The 23,114-nt window shown below is 43.2% G+C and overlaps 1 protein-coding gene across 1 annotated transcript in view; it reads left to right on the forward strand.

The window, feature by feature from the left end:
- SGMS1 (sphingomyelin synthase 1) overlaps positions 1-23,114 on the forward strand; it is a 384,726-nt gene that overhangs the window by 97,023 nt on the left and 264,589 nt on the right. The window contains exon 2 of the mRNA XM_069753528.1: positions 18,579-18,642. The gene's annotated coding sequence lies outside the window, so the exon portion shown is untranslated. The remainder of the gene's footprint in view (positions 1-18,578; positions 18,643-23,114) is intronic.

Here is a 23,114-nt window from a genome sequence, read left to right on the forward strand (position 1 = left end):
GGCCATCCGTCACAATCCTTTGCTAAAACAAGTCTATGAGAAAATGCAGGATCCTGCATTCTCAAAAATCGACGGATTATGACGGAAGCTGAAAGATGGAATTGTGAAAGAGGCCTAAGACAAATGTCTGCAGCAGGAGCCTCCCCCCTTTGCCCTGTCGGCTGTAGGGCTTAAAGAGGTTGTCCACTACTTTTTGATTGATGATAGGTCATCAATATCTGATTAGCCGGGGTTAGACACCCGGCACCCCAGCTATCACAGATAACTGAACTGCAACAAGAGCAGGCTTACTAAAATGTATTTATTACGTTGTACAAAAGCCTTTGTTGGTGATGACAGCTTCAAGATGCCTCCTGCATTCAGAAGCTACTGTCAGGCATTGCTCAGGTGTGATTTTGGCCCATTCGTCCACACAAACAATCTTCGAATCTTGAAGGTTCTGTTTTATGAACTCTGAGCTTTATTTCCTTCCATAATTTCTTTTATTGGATTCAGGTAAGGCGATTGGCTGGCCATTCTAGCACATTTATTTTTTTCCTCTGAAGCCAATTGAGAGTTTCCTTGGCTGTGTGTTTCGGATCATTGTCTTGCTGAAATATTACCATTATTTTTATCATCACCTGTACAGGACAGCAGATTTTTATCAAGAATGTCTCTGTACATTTGTCCATTCATCCATCCTTAACCCCTTCCCGACCCATGACGCCACGTAGGCGTCATGAAAGTCGGTGCCATTCCGACCCATGACGCCTATGCGGCGTCATGGAAAGATCGCGTCCCTGCAGATCGGGTGAAAGGGTTAACTCCCATTTCACCCGATCTGCAGGGACAGGGGGAGTGGTAGTTTAGCCCAGGGGGGGTGGCTTCACCCCCTCGTGGCTACGATCGCTCTGATTGGCTGTTGAAAGTGAAACTGCCAATCAGAGCGATTTGTAATATTTCACCCATTATAACGGGTGAAATATTACAATCCAGCCATGGCCGATGCTGAAATATCATCGGCCATGGCTGGAAATACTAGTGTGCCCCCACCACACCCCACCGATCGCCCCCCCACCCCCCCGATCTGGCCGGTACACTGCTCCGGCTCCCCTCCGTCCAGTGCTCCGCTCCCCCCCGTGCTCGTGCCCGCTCCCCCCGTGCTCCAATCACCCCCCCGTGCTCCAATCACCCCCCCTGCACTCCGATCCACCCCCCCCCGGTGCTCCGTTCCACCCCCCCGTGCTCCATTCCAGCCCCCCCGTGCTCCGTTCCACGCCCCCCGCGCTCCGTTCCACCCCTCCCGCGCTCCGATTCCCCCCCCCGTGCTCCGATCCCCCCCCCGTGGTCCCCCCCCACCCTATCATACTTACCGATCCAGCCGTGGTCCCGTCCGTCTTCTCCCGGGCGCCGCCATCTTCCAAAATGGCGGGCGCATGCGCAGTGCGCCCGCCGAATCTGCCGGCCGGCAGATTCGTTCCAAAGTGCATTTTGATCACTGAGATAGATTATATCTCAGTGATCAACATAAAAAAAATAATAAATTACCCCCCCCCCTTTGTCACCCCCATAGGTAGGGACAATAAAAAAATAAAGAATTTTTTTTTTTTCCACTGTTAGAATAGGGTTAGGGTTGGGGGTAGGGTTAGGGGTAGGGGTAGGGTTAGGGTTAGGGGTAGGGTTAGGGGTAGGGCTAGGGGTAGGGTTAGGGGTAGGGTTAGGGTTAGGGTTAGGGCTAGGGTTAGGGTTAGGAATGTGCACACGTATTCTGGTCCTCTGCGGATTTTTCCGCTGCGGATTTGATAAATCCGCAGTGCTAAACCGCTGCGGATTTATGGCGGATTTACCGCGTTTTTTTCTGCGCATTTCACTGCGGTTTTACAATTGCGATTTTCTATTGGAGCAGTTGTAAAACCGCTGCGGAATCCGCACAAAGAAGTGACATGCTGCGGAATGTAAACCGCTGCGTTTCCGTGCAGTTTTTCCGCAGCATGTGTACAGCGATTTTTGTTTCCCATAGGTTTACATTTAACTGTACACTCATGGGAAACTGCTGCGGATCCGCAGCGTTTTCCGCAGCGTGTGCACATACCTTTAGAATTAGGCTATGTGCACACGGTGCGGATTTGGCTGCGGATTCGCAGCAGTGTTCCATCAGGTTTACAGTACCATGTAAACATATGAAAAACCAAATCCGCTGTGCCCATGGTGCAGAAAATACCACGCGGAAACGCTGCGTTGTATTTTCCGCAGCATGTCAATTCTTTGTGCGGATTCCGCAGCGTTTTACACCTGTTCCTCAATAGGAATCCGCAGGTGAAATCCGCACAAAAAACACTGGAAATCCGCGGAAAATCCGCAGGTAAAACACAGTGCCTTTTACCCGCAGATTTTTCAAAAATGGTGCGGAAATATCTCACACGAATCCGCAACGTGGGCACATAGCCTTAGGGTTAGGGTTGGAATTAGGGTTGTGGTTAGGGTTAGGGGTGTGTTGGGGTTAGTGTTGGAGGTAGAATTGAGGGGTTACCACTGTTTAGGCACATCAGGGGTCTCCAAACGCAACATGGCGCCACCATTGATTCCAGCCAATCTCGTATTCAAAAAGTCAAATGGTGCTCCCTCACTTCCGAGCCCTGACGTGTGCCCAAACAGTGGTTTACCCCCACATATGGGGTACCAGCATACTCAGGACAAACTGCGCAACAATTACTGGGGTCCAATTTCTCCTGTTACCCTTGTGAATCTAAAAAAATGCTTGCTAAAACATAATTTTTGAGGAAAGAAAAATGATTTTTTATTTTCACGGCTCTGCGTTGTAAACGTCTGTGAAGCACTTGGGGGTTCAAAGTGCTCACCACATATCTAGATAAGTTCCTTGGGGGTCTAGTTTCTAAAATGGGGTCACTTGTGGGGGGTTTCTACTGTTTAGGCACACCAGGGGCTCTGCAAACGCAACGTGACACCCGCAGACCATTCCATCAAAGTCTGCATTTCAAAAGTCACTACTTCCCTTCTGAGCCCCGACGTGTGCCCAAACAGTGGTTTACCCCCACATATGGGGTATCAGCGTACTCAGGAGAAACTGGACAACAACTTTTGGGGTCCAATTTCTCCTGTAACCCTTGGGAAAATAAAAAATTCTGGGCTAAATAATTATTTTTGAGGAAAGAAAACGTATTTATTATTTTCACGGCTCTGCATTATAAACTTCTATGAAGCACTTGGGGGTTCAAAGTGCTCACCACACATCTAGATAAGTTCCTTTCAGGGTCTAGTTTCCAAAATGGGGTCACTTGTGGGGGGTTTCTACTGTTTAGGCACATCAGGGGCTCTGCAAACGCAACGTGACGCCCGCAGAGCATTCCATCAAAGTCTGCATTTCAAAACGTCACTACTTCAATTCCAAGCCCCGGCATGTGCCCAAACAGTAGTTTACCCCCACATATGGGGTATCACCGTACTCAGGAGAAACTGGACAACAAATATTGGGGTCAAATTTCTCCTGTTACCCTTGGGAAAATTAAAAAATTCTGGGCTAAATAATTATTTTTGAGGAAAGAAAACGTATTTATTATTTTCACGGCTCTGCATTATAAACTTCTATGAAGCACTTGGGGGTTCAAAGTGCTCACCACACATCTAGATAAGTTCCTTTGGGGGTCTAGTTTCCAAAATGGGGTCACTTGTGGGGGGTTTCTACTGTTAAGCCACATCAGGGGCTCTGCAAACGCAACGTGACGCCCACAGAGCATTCCATCAAAGTCTGCATTTCAAAACGTCACTACTTCACTTCCGAGCCCCGGCATGTGCCCAAACAGTGATTTACCCCCACATATGGGGTATCAGCGTACTCAGGAGAAACTGGACAACAACTTTTGGGGTCAATTTCTCCTGTTACCCTTGGGAAAATAAAAAATTGCAAGCTAAAAGATCATTTTTGAGAAAATAATTTTTTTTTTTATTTTCATGGCTCTGCGTTATAAACTTCTGTGAAGCACTTGGGGGTTCAAAGTCCTCACCACACATCTAGATTAGTTCCTTTGGGGGTCTAGTTTCTAAAATGGTGTCATTTCTGGGGGATCTCCAATGTTTAGGCACACAGGGGCTCTCCAAACGTGACATGGTGTCCGCTAATGATTGGAGCTAATTTTCCATTTAAAAAGCCAAATGGCGTGCCATCCCTTCCGAGCCCTGCCGTGTGCCCAAACAGTGGTTTACCCCCACATATGGGGTATCAGCGTACTCAGGACAAACTGGACAACAATATTTGGGGTCCAATTTCTCCTATTATCCTTGGCAAAATAGGAAATTCCAGGCTAAAAAATCATTTTTGAGGAAAGAAAAATTATTTTTTATTTTCATGGCTCTGCGTTATAAACTTCTGTGAAGCACCTGGGGGTTTAAAGTGCTCAATATGCATCTAGATAAGTTCCTTGGGGGGTCTAGTTTCCAAAATGGGGTCACTTGTGGGGGAGCTCCAATGTTTAGGCACACATGGGCTCTCCAAACGCGACATGGTGTCCGCTAACAATTGGAGCTAATTTTCCATTCAAAAAGTCAAATGGCACGCCTTCTCTTCCGAGCCCTGCCGAGTGCCCAAACAGTGGTTTACCCCCACATATGAGGTATCGGCGTACTCGGGAGAAATTGCCCAACAAATTTTATGATCCATTTTATCCTACTGCCCATGTGAAAATTAGAAAATTGAGGCGAAAAGAATTTTTTTGTGAAAAAAATTACTTTTTCATTTTTACAGATCAATTTGTGAAGCACCTGAGGGTTTAAAGTGCTCACTAGGCATCTAAATTAGTTCCTTGGGGGGTCTAGTTTCCAAAATGGGGTCACTTGTGGGGGAGCGCCAATGTTTAGGCACACAGGAGCTATCCAAACGCGACATGGTGTCCGCTAACGATGGAAATAATTTTTCATTCAAAAAGTCAAATGGCGCTCCTTCCCTTCCGAGCCTTACCATGTGCCCAAACAGTGGTTTACCTCCACATGTGAGGTATTGGTGTACTCAGGAGAAATTGCCCAACACATTTTAGGATCCATTTTATCCTGTTGCCCATGTGAAAATGAAAAAATTGAGGCTAAAAGAATTTTTTTGTGAAAAAAAAGTACTTTTTCATTTTTACGGATCAATTTGTGAAGCACCTGGGGGTTCAAAGTGCTCACTATGCATCTAGATAAGTTCCTTGGGGCGTCTAGTTTCCAAAATGGGGTCACTTGTGGGGGAGCTCCAATTTTTAGGCACACGGGGGCTCTCCAAACGTGACATGGTGTCCGCTAAAGAGTGGAGCCAATTTTTGATTCAAAAAGTCAAATGGCGCTCCTTCCCTTCCAAGCCCTGCCGTGCGCCCAAACAGTGGTTTACCCCCACATATGAGGTATCAGCGTACTCAGGACAAATTGGACAACAACGTTCGTGGTTCAGTTTCTCCTTTTACCATTGGGAAAATAAAAAAATTGTTGCTAAAAGATAATTTTTGTGACTAAAAAGTTAAATGTTCATTTTTTCCTTCCATGTTGCTTCTGCTGCTGTGAAGCACCTGAAGGGTTAATAAACTTCTTGAATGTGGTTTTGAGTACCTTGAGGGGTGCAGTTTTTAGAATGGTGTCACTTTTGGGTATTTTCAGCCATATAGACCCCTCAAACTGACTTCAAATGTGAGGTGGTCCCTAAAAAAAATGGTTTTGTAAATTTCGTTGTAAAAATGACAAATCGCTGGTCGAATTTTAACCCTTATAACTTCCTAACAAAAAAAAATTTTGTTTCCAAAATTGTGCTGATGTAAAGTAAACATGTGGGAAATGTTATTTATTAACTATTTTGTGTCACATATCTCTCTGGTTTAACAGAATAAAAATTCAAAATGTGAAAATTGCGAAATTTTCAAAATTTTCGCCAAATTTCCGTGTTTATCACAAATAAATGCAGAATTTATTGACCTAAATTTACCACTAACATGAAGCCCAATATGTCACGAAAAAACAATCTCAGAACCGCTAGGATCCGTTGAAGCGTTCCTGAGTTATTACCTCATAAAGGGACACTGGTCAGAATTGCAAAAAACGGCAAGGTCTTTAAGGTCAAAATAGGCTGGGTCTTGAAGGGGTTAAATGATAAGAAATTTGCCAGTGCCATATGCTGAAAAACAGCCCCAACCATGATGTTCCCACCTCCAGCTTTCACTGTAGGTATGTTGTTTTTCGGCGATATTCAGTGCCTGTTTACCACCAAATTTGGTGTGTATTATGACTTCCAAAGAGTTCAATTTTGGTCTCATCTGACTAGACTTTATTCTCTCAGTATTTCACAGGCTTGTCTAAATGCTGAAGAGCAAACTTTAAACACACTTGAACATGATTTTTGTTCAGCAATGGAGTCTTGAGCAGTGAGCGTGCATACAGGTCATGGAAGTTAAGTGCACTACTTATTGCTTTTTAAAAAAACAAAAAAAAAGCAATTGTACCTGCTGATTCCATGTCTTTCTGTAGCTTTTTACAGGTGGTCCTTGGCTCTTGGACAACTCTTCTGATAATTCTTTTCACGTCTGTCTGAAATCCTGCTGGGAGCACCAGGTTGTGGCCGGTTTATGGTGAAATGATATTCTTTCCACTTCCAGATTATGGCCCCAACAGTGCTAACTGGAACTTTCTGTATAGAAATTATTTTGTAACTAATGTCATAAGTGTGTTTTGCAACAATAAGGTTGCAAAGGTCTTGAGATAGCTCACTGGTATTACCCATCATGAGATGTTTTATTTGTGTGGCACCTTGGTAATTAGACACCTTTTTAAAGGCCATTAGTTGAACGAGCTGATATTTTTCACTAAGTGGAAAGATTGCTTTATAATTACTGATCGATTTGAGCTAGTGTCATGACTTTCCATGGCTTTTTGTGCCTCTTTTTTTCATGTATTTAATGCTTTTTTCTTCTGTCATTTCTCTTTATTACACATGACTTAATTTTTGGACAACTATGGTTTGATTTATTTGCTTGTGTGGATTGGATGGGTTGTTAGCAACATCTGGTGAGAATTTCATGTCAACAGCATCTTTAGAAATATATTTACTTCAAAAATTGGTGACATGTTGAATACTTGTTTCACGTTCTATATATATCCATACATAGGATATGCGAACACCATGTAAAAGTTGCCCTTTGATTGAAGCCCAGAGCGCAGCAAGGCATATTGCTAACCACTGAGCCATTCTGGCACTTAACTCCTTCATGACCTTGGGATTTTCCGTTTTTCTGTGATCGTTTTTCACTCCCCTCCTTCCCAGAGCCATAACTTTTTTATTTTTCCGTCAATATGGCCATGTGAGGCCTTATTTTTTGTGAAACAAGTTTTACTTTTGAACGACATCATTGGTTTTAGCATGTCGTGTACTAGAAAACGGGAAAAAAATTCCAAGTGCGGTGAAATTGCAAAAAAAAGTGCAATCCCACGCTTGTTTTTTCTTTGGCTTTTTTACTAGGTTCACTAAATGCTAAAACTGACCTGACATTATGATTCTCCAGGTCATTACGAGTTCATAGACACCTAATATGTCTAGGTTATTTTTTATCTAAGTCGTGAAAAAAAATTCCAAACTTTGCCAAAAAGAAAAAAATTAATTGCGCCATTTTCCGATACCCGTAGTATCTCCATTTTTCATGATCTGGGGTCGGTTGAGGGCTGATTTTTTTTGCATGCCGAGCTGTCGTTTTTAATGCTACTATTTTGGTGCAGATACTTTTTTTGATCGTCTGTTATTGTATTTTAATGCAATGTCGCGGCGACCAAAAAAACGTAATTCTGGGGTTTCGAATTTTCTCTCTACGCCGTTTAGCAATCAGGTTAATCCTTTTTTTTTATTGATAGAGCGGGCGATTCTGAACGCGGCGGTACCAAATATGTGTAGGTTTGATTTTTTTTTTTTTTTTATTGATTTATTTTGAATGGGGTGAAAGGGCGGTGATTTTAAACTTTTTTTTTTTTTTTTTTTTTTAAACTTTTGCCATGCTTCAATAGCCTCCATAGGAGGCTAGAAGCTGGCACAACTCGATCACCTCTGCTACATAGCAGCGATCACCAGATCGCTGCTATGCAGCAGAAATGCAGGTGTGCTATGAGCGCCAACCACAGGGTGGCGCTCACAGCTAGCTGGGATCAGTAACCATAGAGGTCTCAAGGACCTCTATGGTTACTATGCAGAAGCATCGCTGACCCCCGATCATGTGACGGGGGTCGGTGATGTGCTCATTTCTGGCCGGATGTCAGTGTTTGACAGCGGCATTTAACTAGTTAATAGCTGCGGGTGAATCGCGATTTCACCCGCCGCTATTGCGGGCACATATCAGCTGTTCAAAACAGCTGACATGTCCCGGCTTTGATGCGGGCTCACCGCTGGAGCCCTGCATTAAAGTGCGGTATCTGACCTACCATACTATCTCGTCCGAGGTCAGAAAGGGATTAATTACTATTTTTGAACATTCAATAATTGTTTTAATATTTACATTTCCAAAACTGGAAAGTGTTGTGGCAATTGAAGATGTTTCCCAGATTAGAAAATCTTCTTCTTCTGCCACATTTGTTCTTCTGGTATTGCAGCTCTACCCCATTTACTATAATGAAACTTTCCTGCAACATCAGATACAGCTCTTGGGCAACTGGAGGTGAATTTTATAGGTGTGAAAGAATTATTAAAGTATCTAAAGTTCTGATACATAAAGGGGGTGACTAAAACCATAATTCATTGCTTCTAGCCTGTAGTTTCTGTACTAGCAGCACGCTTGGGTGTTTGCTTTGCTCTGCCTAGAGCACCGTGTCTGAGAGTCATATGTGCGCTCTGCCGGTACACACATGTTCTGCTCCTACAACCGTCTGCAGTTAATCTCCTGTGCTTCGCGTACCTCGGTGGATCTCAATTAATTGACAGTTTTCCATATTTACAAGGTGACACTGTTCGGTCCCTGTTGGTTTCAGTTGTAAGTGTAATTGGATTTGCAGTCCCTTAGTGAGGACTCTACTGAACTTTGCGTTAACCACAGAGGAATCATGTGTTGCTGTTTTATCCATTAAAGGTGTCTTCGTTAGCGCTACAATCATAACGGATTCAGCTACAAAGTGGGTATGAAACGAACTGAAATTGAAAAGGGGTTGTCCCCTTACAGAAAATTTTTTTCTATATGTTCAGTGCGTTGCATATATTTATCTGTCACGACACTAAGTGTTTGTATTCTTGTATTTGTTCCAGAAAATAAAGTATTTCTCCCAGAAAATTATTGCAAATGTTTTCTTATTCACATGTTTATTTCCTTTGTGTGTATTGGAACTACACAAAAAAAAAAGACAAAGGCCAACTGGACATAATTTCACGCAAAACCCTCAAAATTGGCCAGTCAAAACTGTTGTCACCTTTCCAAAATTGTGGGTAAACAACATTGTTTCAAACATGTGATGCCCGTTCAAATTCACCTGTGATCTTTTTGGTAAAGCACATCATTGTATATTGTTTCCCGAAAACGGAATGAGGCCTACAAACAAAAGAAGACAATAGCTACATAAAAATATGGTGGAGCTTCAAAGATGTGGTTTTTTTGCTCCCTCTGGCACTGGGTGCCCTGACTGTGTGCAAGGCATCATGAAATCTGAAGATTACCTAAGGATTTTGGGTCACAATGTTGTGCCCAGTGTGAGAAAGCTGGGTTGGCGTCCTAGGTGATGGGACTTCCAGCGGGACAGTGACCCCAAACATACCTCAAGAAGCCCCCAGAAATGGATGGAAACAAAGAGTCCTGAAGTGGCAGCAATGAGTCCGTATTTAATTCTAATTGATCACCTGTGGAGAGATCTTAAAATTGCTGTTGGGAGAAGGCGCCTTAAAATATGAGAAACCTGGAGCAGTTTGCAGAAGAAGAGTGCTCCAAAATTCCAGGTGAGAGGTGGAAGACGCTTGATGATGGTTATAGGAAGTGATTGGTTGTAGTTATTTATTTCCAAGGATGTGCAGCCAAATATTAAGTTGAGGGTGCCAACAATTTTGTTTGGCCCATATTTGGCGTTTTACGTTAAATGATGTCCAGTTTACCTTTTTTTTCTCTGTTTTTTTTTTGTGTGTGGTTCCAATACACAGAAAGGAAATAAACGTATAAAAAAATGTGAAACTGCAATAATTTTCTCAGAGAAATACTTCACTTTCTGGAAGAATTTCCAGGGTGCCAACTTTTTTGACTGTTAGCCAAAACCAGGAGTGGGTGATAAATGCAGAAGTGGTGCATATGTCTCTATTATACTTTTCCTCTGATTGTTCCACTCCTGATTTTAGCTTACAAATACTGATGTAAAATACTGACCAAATACTGCTAGTGTGACGGCAGCCTTATATATACGCACTGTACTTTACTTCCCATCGGCATGTTTCTGCTGCTGTCCCAGTCTCTATGGCTGCAGCTGTGACATGATCACATTGACTGTGCTGCAGCCGATCATTGAGCTCAGTGATTGATCGCAGTGTTGTCAACGTGACATCACCGCTGCAGCTAAATAACAAAGATATCACCAGCATAGCACGGAGAGGGAGCGCAGGACCTTGGGAGGATATGTAAAGAAAAGTTGTTGTTTTTTTTACAACAGACTTCACTCTCGGAGAAAAGCTTTCTAAAAAAAAGGGGCACAGGTCCTTGAGTATAATGTAAGATGCTTCAGTGTAATGAAATAGGCATTTCTCTCCATGAAGATGGGCAGTATCGCAGCCATTACAGCATCCACATACCAGTAGTTGGGTGTGACCTGGGGAAATACGGATGCTATCTAAGCATAGCATTAAAGTGAGAAAAAAGCCTTATGCTCACCTTGTGGAGCTGGACAAACAGGCAGAACTCTGAAAAGAAGGAATGTCCAGGGATGATTCCCGGTGGTGGCTTGCTGCCAGCGTGGTTACCATGGACAGTTCCTTAAAAAGGTTCCAGTGTACAGTAAATCCATAAATATAGACTAAAAAGCCTGTAACATAGTATTACTAGAGAATGTGAAAAATGTGCTAAAGACTAATAAATACACGTTTCGCCTATCCAACCTTCATCAGGTGTATGTCTAGTGTGATCCATAGAACCTCTATATACCTTTCACTAGTATTGAAGTTAGGTGGACTGATTTATCAATTCGCCATCCCCATATTTACCTCTTTTTAGTGAGTGGTAATAAACCACCCCACACAAGCGACAAGAATGCTGTGAGGCATGTGCAATCGCCACCTGAGCAACGACTGTACATAGAATATTCGCCACTAATTACAGTACAATTTACCATTTTTGCTGATGTCGAATATTCTATGACCATTTGTGTTTTTAGTAGAGTTTTTATCATGTTTTTACATTCTCTAGCAATGTTCCGTTACAGGATTTTTATCAATAAAAGATTTTTAGTATATATTTTTGGATCCTTGGTATTACGGGTGGCAGCGCCCTTCTCCTTGGTTTTCTTCATCCTTTCCACCATCCACATATTGATGTCCTGGTCTCTCATTTTTCGGTGTAGGACTATGTGCACATAGAAGACATTACACATTGTAGGAATGGACGCTGTGCGTTTCGTGAGGACATGCCATGGTTACATGGATTGTAAGGCGTGACAGCTGCAGCTTACATTCACCAGCTGAGGATTCCAGATCTCACAGCGCGCTCATGAGACTATTATAAAATCATATACACCGTGCCGTAATAAGTTGTGAATTTTCCATACAGAATATCTGTGGTGAGTGCACCCGTGTGCATGTACCCTAACTATTCCGCAGCCCACCCGTCTGTCAGTCATCACTCATTCTTTATTAATAGAGCCTCCAGCAGACCATTATCCTGCAGTATTTGCTCTGCGCTCATGTATTCTAGGGACAAACAACATGCATCTGTTACCAGCATCTGTCAGTGTACTCGGCATTAAGCTGGTTCTGGCTGTCGTGAAGAGCATGGTTCATAAAGGACATGAGAACGCCAACAGTGCGACTATATATGTGAAAGGACTGCCATACACCGCTTAAAGGGGTTGGCTGAGGGATTACAAATTATTTTCAAAGAGGATTAAATTGGGGTAAAAATAATAAAAGTAGTAAAGGGAAACTCTCACGTGGCCGATCTGATGGGGAAACGTCTGCAATTTTCCCCTTAATATGAATAGAGCTTGCAGGACATATGATGATTGCTGCAGAAACTGCCACATAGAAATTGACCCTGAGGGAAGAGCCAAGCGATGCTGCTGAAACGTCGCCCATCGTGATGGCCAGTTGCAGCACGATTTTGTTTCACAGTTGTGTGGCCATTGGGTTGCTGGAGGGGGGATGGATCTTCAGTGGTTGTGTGGCTGCACCATCTGGCCATACACCCTAAGGCTATATTCACACTTAGCGGTTTTTACCGCGGAACCGCCGCGATTTTGATGCTGCGGGTCCGCAGCAGTTTCCATAGCGTTTACAGTAACATGTAAACCCTATGGAAACCGCAAACCGCTGTGCACATGCTGCGGGAAAAACCGCGCGGGAACGCAGCGGTTTACAACCCGCAGCATGTCACTTCTTTGTGCAGAATCGCTGCGATTCTGCACCCATAGGAATACATTGAACCGCTTACTTCCCGCATGGGGCTGTGCCCACGTTGCGGGAAGTAAGCGGATAATGTGCGGGTGGTACCCGGGGTGGAGGAGAGGAGACTCTCCTCCAGGCCCTGGGAACCATATTTGGGGTTAAAAAATAAAAAATCTGGTTATACTCACCCTCTGATGTCCGGAGCTCCTAGGCGCTGCACGCGGCCATCCGGTCAGAGTTGCTGTGCGACCAGGACCTGCGGTGACGTCGCGGTCACATGACCGTGACGTCACGAAGGGTCCTTCTCCCACAGCATCTTAGGAACCGGACCGCCGGGTGCTGCGCCCAGGAGATCCGGACATCAGAGGGTGAGTATAACCAATTTTTATTATTTTTAACATTACTATTGATGCTGCATATTGCTGCATATGCAGCATCAATAGTATAGGCGGAAACCCGCAGCGGAAAACGCGGAACAAACCGCGATAAATCTGCAGGGAGAACCGCAGTTGTTTTGCCCTGCAGATTTATCAAATCCGCTGCGGGAGAACCCGCAGGGACCCGACGCAAGGTGTGAACATAGCCTAATACCGTCACCCATCAAACACATAACAGGGGACATGCGCGACCTCATGTGCAACCAGTGGTGATTGCTGATGGGTAGCGGAGAGTTGTAATAAGGGGACATGGCTGTACAAAACCAATGCTGAGCTGCTAACAATTACATATGGACATATTCCACATACTGGTGTTTATACGGTTAATGCATTTTTTTGGCGGTAACGTTTTAGAGTTGAGTTAGATGGAACCTGATCTAGCAGCCATGTCAGTAGTACCTGTTATGACCTGGTGGTTAGGAGCACCCGGAATGACCTGATAGTTAAACCTCATACAGGACGAGCTCTGGGATGTGGGAGCTCTGCTGACCGCAATCCCTAATCCTATCACACACACTAGAAATAGCCGTGGAGCGCTCCTGACGCTCCCTAGGCGCTTCGTCACAGCCTAAGAGCTAGCTAGCCCTAGAGATAGAAAATAAAGCCTACCTTGCCTCAGAGAAATTCCCCAAAGGAAAAGGCAGCCCCCCACATATATTGACTGTGAGTAAAGATGAAAGTCACAAACGCAGAAATGAAACAGGTTTCAGCAAAGGGAGGCCAGACTTACTAAATAGACAGAGGATAGGAAAGGTAACTTTGCAATCAGCACAAAAACCTACAAAAGACCACGCAGAGTGTACAAAAAGACCTCCGCACCGACTCACGGTGCGGAGGGCCACTCTGCATCCCAGAGCTTCCAGCTAGCAAGACAAAATCATGATAACCAGCTGGACAAGAAAACAGTGAACAAATAATGACTATCAGGAACTTAGCTTCTGCAGGAGAAGGCAGGTCACCAGAGAGATCCAGGAGCGAACTGAACCAATGCAAAAACATTGACAGCTGGCATGGAGTAACGATCTGAGAGGAGTTAAATAGAGCAGCCAACCAAAGGATAAACCATGTCACCTGTGTAAGGAACCTCAGAAGCAGCAGCTTCACTCATAGCCACCAGAGGGAGCCCATAGACAGAACTCGCCGAAGTACCATTCACGACCACAGGAGGGGGTTCGACAACAGAATTCACAACAAGTACCCCAGGGTAGAGCCCTGTAAACCTCAGCTCTGCAGCTGCATCCCTAGAACCTCTCCAAATTAGTTACCCCCGGCATGTTCTCATCATTGCAGGCAAGATCCAAAGGGTAACATTTTCCACTAGTGACATGTCAAGCCTGGCATGCCAATGTGATTGCTACTTCCAATAGGTGGCACTGGAGTTCTAGTCTTCTCAAGAGACAACTTGCAGGCAAGATGTAGTTCCCAGTCAAGTAGTCAGGAGGAGTTGGGTAAGGCTCTGATTCGGCAGCCATGCACTGCCGATGTGGCTGCTGGAACAGAGCCCTCTGAATCTTTTTGCACTATAATGCTTTTTATTTGCTTCTTCATATCACGAGCTGGCAGAAAAAAAACTTTAATATTTTGCAGTTTTCACGCTGGAGATTCTTATTGATGTTCTTTTAAAAATCTACACATTCATTACCAGTGATACTCTCAATAGACCTTACATTCTGTTCTCCAGCACCTAATGGTGAATCTAATCGCCTGTCATTGTAATCCTGTCTCTGGTGATAATGAAACTGTTGAAAACTCTTCCTGAAAGAAGAGGATGTTTGAGTCTACATGTCCACAGTTGCCAGTGTGAAAATTGCACTATGTCTATATTTGTTCGTCTTTTTAAGGCTATGTGCCCACGTTACGGATTTCTGTGCGGATTACCCGTGGATTTACAGTTTTTTTGTGCTTATTTCACCTTTTTTTACATCTGCGGATTCCTATTGAGGAGCAGGCATTTTCCACAGCATGGGCACTTTGGTTTTCCATAGGTTTACAAGGTATTGTAAACCTGATGGAAAACTGCTGCAGATCCGCAGGCAAATCCGCAACGTGTTCACATACCCTAATACAGATGTCATGTTGTTATTTTCTTTCAAAAGCTTTAATAAAGTATATTTTGCAGAAAAAAACCTGTTTTAAACAATAGGTAAATTTCTGATTATACATGTAATATGCCATCTATATTTGTTATAGGAAATCCCTATATGCCAATTCCACAGTCCAGTTGCTACTGTGCAATAATTTACTCGCCGCGCTATAAAAAAAAAAGTAGTAGCTTCAATATAAATCCTGTTCTGCATGAATAAAAATTCCATTTTCATTCCAATGTTAACAATGTGCTAACGTACCTCAAGCCTGAATATGTTAAGAACACATCATGCTACGTACCCACATTAATAACCAGTGACCTTGGATAATCCTCAAATGCCTTGTGGGCTCATCACCACATCTCCAGCTTTCTTACATTGCTATTAGTTTCTATTTATCTGTTACCATGTAAATTAAAGTTGTCATACTATAACCAGACAACTGTCTAACAGGATATAGAGTGTTGTCATTATAACTTTTATGCATAAGCTGTAGAGCACATGATCACTATAACATGACTTCAGAGGGGTGAGCTAGACCCATGATTATATTGTTTACATGTTTCTCTACTTTAGCTTTGGATGTGAATGGGGAAAACTCAATACACTTAGGGTATGTGCACATGACGTCTTAATTTGGACAGCAGAATGAGCTACTTCTTACCTGGTGTCTCCAGTATTAGATCAGATAGGCAGGGTGGCCAACAGTGTGAGCAGCCTCTTCTTAACTGAACACTCCAGGTATCTCCAGTATTAGATCAAATAGACACGGTTTACAGCAAGGTTAGTAGCCTATTCTTACCTTGGCGCTCTGGGTGCCTGCAGTGTTAGATCAAATAGACAGGGTGGACAGCAGTGTTAGCAGCCTATTCTTACCTTAGCACTCCAGGTATCTGCAGTGCTAGATCAAATAGGGTGGACAGCAGTGTTAGCAGCTTCTTCTTACCTTAGCACTCCAGGTATCTGCAGTGTTGGATCAAATAGACAGGGTGGACGGCAGAGTTAGCAGCCTATTCTTACCTTAGCTCTCAATGTATCTGCAGTGTTAGATCAAATAGACAGGGTGGACAGCAGTGTTAGCAGCTTCTTCTTACCTTAGCACTCCAGGTATCTGCAGTGTTAGATCAAATAGGGTGGACAGCAGTGTTAGCAGCTTCTTCTTACCTTAACACTTTGGGTGTCTGCAGTGTTAGATCAAATAGACAGGGTGGACAGCAATGTTAGCAGACTATTCTTACCTTAGCACTCCAGGTATCTTCAGTGTTTTATCAGACAGGGTGGACAGCAGTGTTAGCAGCCTATTCTTACCTTAGCACTCCAGGTATCTGCATTGTTAGCTCAAATAGACAGGGTGGACAGCAGTGTTAGCAGCTTCTTACCTTAGCACTCCAGGTATCTGCAGTGTTAGATCAAATAGACAGGGTGGACAGCAGTGTTAGCAGCTTCTTCTTACCTTAGCACTCCAGGTATCTGCAGTGTTAGATCAAATAGACACGGTGGACAGCAGTGTTAGCAACCTATTCTTACCTTAGCACTCCAGGTATCTGCAGTGTTAGCTCAAATAGACAGGGTGGACAGCAGTGTTAGCAGCTTCTTCTTACCTTAGCACTCCAGGTATCTGCAGTGTTAGATCAAATAGACTGGGTGGATAGCAGTGTTAGTAGCCTATTCTTACCTTAGCTCTCAAGGTATCTGCAGTGTTAGATCAAATAGACAGGGTGGACAGCAGTGTTAGCAGCTTCTTCTTACCTTAGCACTCCAGGTATCTGCAGTGTTAGATCAAATAGACAGGGTGGACAGCAGTGTTAGCAGCTTCTTCTTACCTTAGCACTCCAGGTATCTGCAGTGTTAGATCAAATAGACACGGTGGACAGCAGTGTTAGCAGCTTCTTCTTACTTTAGCACTCCAAGTATCTTCAGAGTTAGATCAAATAGACACTGTGGACAGCAGTGTTAGCAACCTATTCTTACCTTAGCACTCCAGGTATCTGCAGTGTTAGCTCAAATAGACAGGGTGGACAGCAGTGTTAGCAGCTTCTTCTTACCTTAGCACTCCAGGTATCTTCAGTGTTAGATCAAATAGACAGAGTGGACGGCAGAGTTAGCAGCCTATTCTTACCTTAGCACTCCAGGTATCTGCAGTGTTAGATCAAATAGACACGGTGGACAGCAGTGTTAGCAGCCTATTCTTACCTTAGCACTCCAGGTATCTGCAGTGTTAGATCAAATAGACAGGGTGGACAGCAGTGTTAGCAGCTTCTTCTTACCTTAGCACTCCAGGTATCTGCAGTGTTAGATCAAATAGACACGGTGGACAGCAGTGTTAGCAGCTTCTTCTTACCTTAGCACTCCAGGTATCTGCAGTGTTAGATCAAATAGACAGGGTCGACAGCAGTGTTAGCAGCTTCATCTTACCTTAGCACTCCAGGTATCTTCAGTGATAGATCAGATAAGGTGGACAGCACCCTCTTCTTACCTCAGCACTCCAGGTATCTTAAGTATTAGGTCAGATAGACAGGGTGGACAGCAGTGTGAGCAGCCTCTTCTTACCTCAGCTTCCTATTGTACATACTCACAGGCACCACATATTCTAGGACACGTTTCTATTAATATAATAGGAAGACTGACATTTTGATGCACTAAAGTGGATTACCTTACTAACCCAAACATGTATGATTAACTTGTTAAAGGGATTTAGGAATTCATTTCTTATCATTTTTCTTTATTTTTTACTGTTTCTGAAAAACCCTTTTAAAATTGAACAGCAATATCAACTCGACGAAATGATGAAACTGATTGATTGCCTCTTTTTTTTGGAGTTAACATCAGAGAAACATTTGAATCTATGATTATTGTCTTCTCTATGTTAACAGAGAAGACCATATCTGACAGCAGGTTTTTGCTATGAAATCTGAGAGCACCATAATGTAGGAGCATAGACCCTTATTACATTACTGGAATCAGGGTCTCTTTCCCTACCTTACACTGCTGTCGGATTACATAGCAAAAACCTGCTGTCAAATATGGTTTTCTCCTTTAAGAAATTGTATATCAGTGTATATTTACAGTAATCATTGTAGAACCAGTTATTGATTGTTTGACTTTAGAGATTTTGGCTGTAGCTGCTATAACAATGTTTCATTTTCCTCCAGATTTTGATGATTAACACTCCCCCATGGGTTTCCAGACCCCTATATAGTCGTCTTCATGTTTTTCCTATGTAATGAAATGCAGAATTACTGTCGCCTTCACCCTCCGGTCTTGTAATCTACTAAATGACTGTAATGGAAATGTTAACATTTAACTTTGCAGGGTTGGGTCTTATTCCATTGCTTCAAAACAACACACATGTTTCCAATATTTGTTTTGGCAACAGCACGTCTTTCTTTTTATGGTTACCCGGCTAATAGGAAACACGTTCTGTAAATCATTTAACAGTCTAGAGTGATCGATGTGTAATTTGGCGTCAAAGTTAACAAACTTTTTGTTTTATTATATATTTTATAGTTCCATATTGAGAAGCACCGAGTCCGCAGCACTCCAAAGAGAATCATACTGCAATTAGCAGTCCGTAAGTAATTGACTTCTTTTTTTCTGACGAGTTCTTGTGCCTTATATTTTACAAAGTGTTCTAAGTTTACTAAATTTGATAAACTAATATAACAACCATCACTTAACAATTCAACCCTCTGATGCTCCAGTGCTGCTGCTCCTAACTTCAAAGAGAATCTGTCAGCAGAGACCCTGAATCCAGCGTTGTCACTTATTTCTCTGCTTGTTACAGTTAAAAAAAAAAAAAAAAAATCAGTATTTTATCAGCAGGAGATTATCACTAAGGACTACTTGTCTTGTGCCATGAAGTCCTACTGCTCTGTTTAACCCGGCCTCCACCAACTCTTTATGTACACCTTAAACTGGTAGAAAGCTTCCAATTAGGGGTGAAAGTGGTGTTATATAAAGCTCAACATTCAGAGAACTGATAGATGTACACACCAGAAAAAGAAAGGGATAAAACTGCAGCAAGCAGCCCATTAAGTGATACATTGCTGGACTCTGGCCCTCTGCACCAACATCATGTTGCTCTCAGATGGGGAAGCAAAAACCTGCTCACAGATTCACTTTAAGAGCTGTATTATCACTAATAGTGATGAGCAAACATGCATGGATAAGGTGTTATCTGAGCATGCTCTTCAAACTTATTATTGGAGCACGCCGAAGATACTCTATTAACACAAGAGCATGCTCAGATAACACCTTATCCCTGCATGTTCGCTCATCACTAATTACTATCTCCTCTATTTTATTAGTTGCAGTTATTTATTTAGACATGGAAGAGGGTAATGATGACTTTTTCCAATTCCTTTTTCTGGCTCAGTAGAATATGGGTGCCATTGATAGCAGTCTGTATTCTGTGACGGGAGTGAGAAGACGCCGTCAGATTGGGTGCAGAGGCAGAGCTATGCTTTAGATTGAATTCACACGCAGCACACGAACGCAACATTGACTGCATCCATTTATCCACAGATGGGACCAAACTCGGGCATACTGTCTTTGTTTTTGCATTTTTTTTTCTAAAACAAAATAAAATGCAGAAAAATGTTGGACTTGTATGAGAAGAAACAGATGTGTGAATGAGCCCATAGGCAGATGACACATGGCCTAAATCCTGTTCACCCGGTGTTGCAGCCATAATTCAGATGCCAAAATGTTTCACATGTGAAACTGACCCATAAAATGCACCCATCATTTTCAGGTATTTTTGATATTTTAGGGGCCACATCCTATTTGAAGTGACTTTGAGGGGCCTGAGTGACAGAAAATACCCAAAAGTGACACCATTTTAAAAACTGCACCCCTCGTAATGCTTGAATACTTTTTCTTTTGCCTTTACATAAATATACCTATTTGGTATAATATTTTTTTGTGAAATTTTTTTAATTTTTTTTATAATTTTTTAAAACTTTTTTTTTTTTTAAAGGGACCTGTCAGCAGGATTGTGCACAGTAACCTACAGACGGTGTCAGGTCGGCGCCATTATACTGATTACAATGATACCTTGGTTGATGAAATCTGTCTTGTGGTTGTTGTGTAATCTGTACTTGCAGTTTTGAGTTAATGGTATGCTCGTGCTCCGGGGCGGCCTGTGGGGGTCTGCTTACAGATTCATCCTTATGGCTTCTGACAGGTCCCTGATCCCTCACTGACCTGCCCCCTATTTTACTTACTACATAGAATATTGTGTGGAAAAAAAATAATTCCCATTCTTCAGGCAGGCGGCGGCGCCTCCGCTGTAGGATGATACGCTTGATAATGTGCGTGTAATCGTTTGATTTAGTCATACAGTCCTGTTGTAAATGGCGCCAGCGCAGTAGACTGTATTGGCGATCCGATAGATACTACTGTGCAGGTGCCACCGGTGCCGTCTTAATGGAGCAAAAAAAATGTTTTCTCGAGCAAAATGGCGCCACGCAGCGATCCGAATGATGTTACTGCACAGGCGCACATTATCAGGCGTGGCATGCCACAGTTTTTTCAAACAATATTCTATGCAGTATGTAAACTAGTGTCAGGTCAGTGAGGGATCAATCACCTGTCGGAAGCCTAATCAGAGCACCACATGAAGCCCCCACATTCCACCCCGAAACACGAGCATATCATTAACTCTGAAAATAAAGATTACACAACAACCACAAGACAGATTTCATCATCCAAGGTATCATTATAATCAGTATTACTCTGGTATAATTCATTGTAATGCATTATACCTGTACCTACACTGACAGAGGCCTTTTAGACTATGCTAGGGTGGTCTAAACAGGCTGCCATAGCTGACAGACCTGGAGGTCTTAATGTCAACCTCATGTTGCCATGATAACAATGAGCTACCAATGATGACATTGTGGGGGAGCCGATCCCATGGGAGAGGTTGCCCCCTCCCTCTCGCAGCCTTCTAAATGCTTGATTGCGGTATTCAGGGGGCTAAAGTGCCCGGGGCTCAGCTATTACTAACACCAAGCTTCCGGCGATGATCGTGCGGGCACAGCCCCTGTGCCCGCATGATCAAAATGACGTAAGTTTACGTCATAGGTCATGAACCCCTTCCCAACCATGATGTAAATTTACGTTAAAGGTCATTAAGGAGTTAAAGGGAATCTGTCAGTAGGTCTTTGCTATGTAATGTGAGCTGCTTGTTGCAGTATTGATAACATTGCTATTTTCTCTCCTGAGCTCTGTATAGCCCACACTACTGATTGCTTACTTTCAGTTTACACTGTGCATAGGCAGGAAGCTGCCAATCAGTGGTAGGGCTGGGATTACACAGAGTAGAAGGACTACATGGCACAATACTATTAGTCCTTAGGTGATCAGTTCCTGCTGATTAAGCAGTGATTTTATTGAAATTACAACAAGCAGGCATTTGGGGCACTGCAGAATTTAGGAAGAGATTAATGATTGTTTTTTAGGGAAACAATGAAGTTTGTATGCTTAAAGTTGTCCGCCATTCCGCTGTCCCCGTTGCTCTTCGCTCTGGCCGTAGAGCCGTTAGCGGCTAAAATAAGAGGTGCTCAGGAGGTTAGAGGTTTCATCTATGGTAGGAGGGAAGACAAAATTGCATTATATGCTGACGATATTTTGTTGTTCCTGGAGGATTCTGAAAGGTCCCTGTGCAATGCGGTTGCTTTGATTGAGGAGTTTGGTCGGTTTTCGGGTCTCACAATAAACTGGGATAAGTCTTGTATGTTGTTGATTGAGGGGGACAGTATTGGCAGTGGAGAGAGGGCGATAACCACAAAATTAAAGATTGTTCAAAAATTCAAATATTTGGGTATTCAGATTGCTCTTCCTCTAACTACCTTTGAGGAACTGAATTTAAGTCCATTAATGCAGAAAATTCGTACCAAGATTGCGGCATGGAACAAATTACATTTATCGGTGGTTGGTAGGGTGAACCTCTTAAAGATGATTGTAATGCCACAGTTGTTGTACGTGCTACATAACTCTCCCATTTGGATTACACAATGCAGATTCCGTAAGATTAGGTCTTTGTTTGGGGAATTAATATGGGGAGGAAAGAGTCCTAGGTTTAAACAGGAGATACTTCAGAGGGCCAAAACAGAGGGGGGTCTTGCACTTCCTAATCCATGGCTATACTTCTTAGCAGCACAGTGTCAACATCTCAAAGGATGGGGGGAGGAGGCAGGGAGTGTGCAAATACCTAATAGCTTGAGGTTCTTACTACAGGCAGACGTTTTGAGTGACAGTTTGGAGGGAGGACAATTCAAACAAATGGGTTCACAGGGGTGCACTATCAAATTAATTCACAGAGTATGGGAAAAAGTCAAACTCATTAGGGAAGTGAGTGGGTTCACCAGATTCTCGCCTATTTGGGACAACATTTATCTACCGGAATTTAGGCAGAGGGAGGGTTTTCACTTTTGGTCTGCAGCAGGTATTAAACGGCTGGGGCAGCTGATAAGTCAGGGCAGACTTAAAACATTTGAGGAGTTGCAGGAAGAATTTCAGTTGCCACGGTCTGAATTGTTCCAGTATAATCGTATCTCTCATGCTTATCAGGCACAGAATAAAAGGGGAGCCATAGTGGTACAGATTGATCTCATGCTCGACTATATCCTTAAGAATAGCTGCACGAAGGGGGCGATTTCAGAAATATATGGGTTTCTACTTTTTTCTTTCTTGGAAAAATATCCCATCCGAGCCAAAGGGAAATGGGAAGCTGAATTGGGAATAATTGACAATGATAGATGGGAGTCGGTCCTAGAATATGTGCCCAAGATATCAATGAGTGAACCAGGCAGGCTATCACAGTTATTCGTAATCCATAGGGCCTATAGAACCCCTGACAGGTTGTTCAAGGCTGGGCTTAGGCAGAACTCGGAATGCCCTCGGTGCTCACAATCCCAGGCGGGGATATTGCATATGATGTGGCAGTGCCCTAGACTGTCCTCCTTCTGGATAGTTGTTTTAAATCGTATTGAACTGGTGTATGGATGTTCTGTCCCTAGGGTTCCACTGACTTGCATA

This window comes from Ranitomeya imitator, chromosome 2, assembly GCF_032444005.1.
Source record: "Ranitomeya imitator isolate aRanImi1 chromosome 2, aRanImi1.pri, whole genome shotgun sequence".
NCBI lineage: Eukaryota > Metazoa > Chordata > Amphibia > Anura > Dendrobatidae > Ranitomeya > Ranitomeya imitator.